This window comes from Echinops telfairi, unplaced genomic scaffold (assembly GCF_000313985.2).
Source record: "Echinops telfairi isolate 266 unplaced genomic scaffold, ASM31398v2 ScPeMD7_4;HRSCAF=17, whole genome shotgun sequence".
In the NCBI taxonomy this organism is placed as follows: domain Eukaryota; kingdom Metazoa; phylum Chordata; class Mammalia; order Afrosoricida; family Tenrecidae; genus Echinops; species Echinops telfairi.
The window spans coordinates 5399103-5400219 of record NW_022103900.1 but is presented as its reverse complement, the minus strand read 5'-3'; the positions used below and the strand labels follow the sequence as shown (position 1 = coordinate 5400219).

Genomic DNA, 1117 nt, shown 5'->3' with positions numbered 1-1117 from the left:
TTTCAAAAAAGGTAAAATGTTGCTTGATGACAAACCTCATTCTGAACATCCATCACCTTCCTGAACAGACGAAAATGTCAACTCGTAGTGCATTTGGAGTTTGTTCCACCAGGTCAGACTGTAAGCTTTCCATTTAGAGGTTCTGAAAAGACTGCATAACAGTGTGTGACAAAAAAAACCTGATGTGTGGCAGATGGGGGACTGGTTTGCCACCACGACAATGCACCTGCTCACGCAGCCGTCTCAGTGTACCAGTTTTTGAAAAACACAGCATGCTTCTCACCCCTCACACCTTACTCACCTGTCCTCATCCCGTGTGACTTCACTTTGTTTCCGCGAATGCAGAGGGACATGAAAGGACAGCGATTTGACAAAGTAGAAGAGGTGAAGGAAAAAACCAGGGAGGTGCTGTCAGCCATCCAAACAGATGAGTTTGAAAAATGTTTCCAAGAATGGAATGGCAGATTTGACAGAAGTATTAAGTGTAATGGAGAGTACTTTAAGGGTGATAAAGTTGTTTTTTTAAAAATAAAAAATTTAAATATATAGCTTTGAAAAAAAATTTCCGGTGTTTTTTGGGTACCCCCTAGTGTATAGTGAAATGGTAAACAAAGTGTGGACTGGTTGATTCATTTAGATGTGGTATGCACTGAGTATGGTAACTGGTTTGCACACACAATTTACTCTTGGCTACTGACTGAAAGATGGGAGGTTCAAATCCATCCACGGCACCATGAAAGAAAGGCCTCGTAATCGGCTACCATAAGAAAGACCTGGTACCCACCAAGCCTTGAGGATGATATCCCTGCTCAGAGCAGCTAATGCACAGAGAGGATCACATGGCCGGCCCCACTACGAGACACAACATTCCTTACTGACCCATAATCCTCCGGGGGACAACACTGGAGACAGTGTGGGAACTGCACCCCATCTGACCCCACCACACCAAGGCAAAACACTAAGGGCATGCAACAGAACAGTAAGGGGAGGAGAGGAAGGAAGTCCCAAGGGACTACCAAAAATAGACTTTGGGGCCAGGGCTCCTAAAGGTCAATAAACAGACCTTGAACTATTTACAGGCTTTTCTCTTTTTTGTCATTGGTTTGTTGTTGTTGTT

The 1117-nt window shown here is 44.0% G+C and overlaps 1 protein-coding gene across 1 annotated transcript in view; it reads right to left on the bottom strand.

The window, feature by feature from the left end:
• The window catches only part of ABCB11 (ATP binding cassette subfamily B member 11), a 116092-nt gene that overhangs the window by 43016 nt on the left and 71959 nt on the right, over nucleotides 1-1117 (bottom strand). The gene's annotated exons all lie outside the window — the stretch shown is intronic.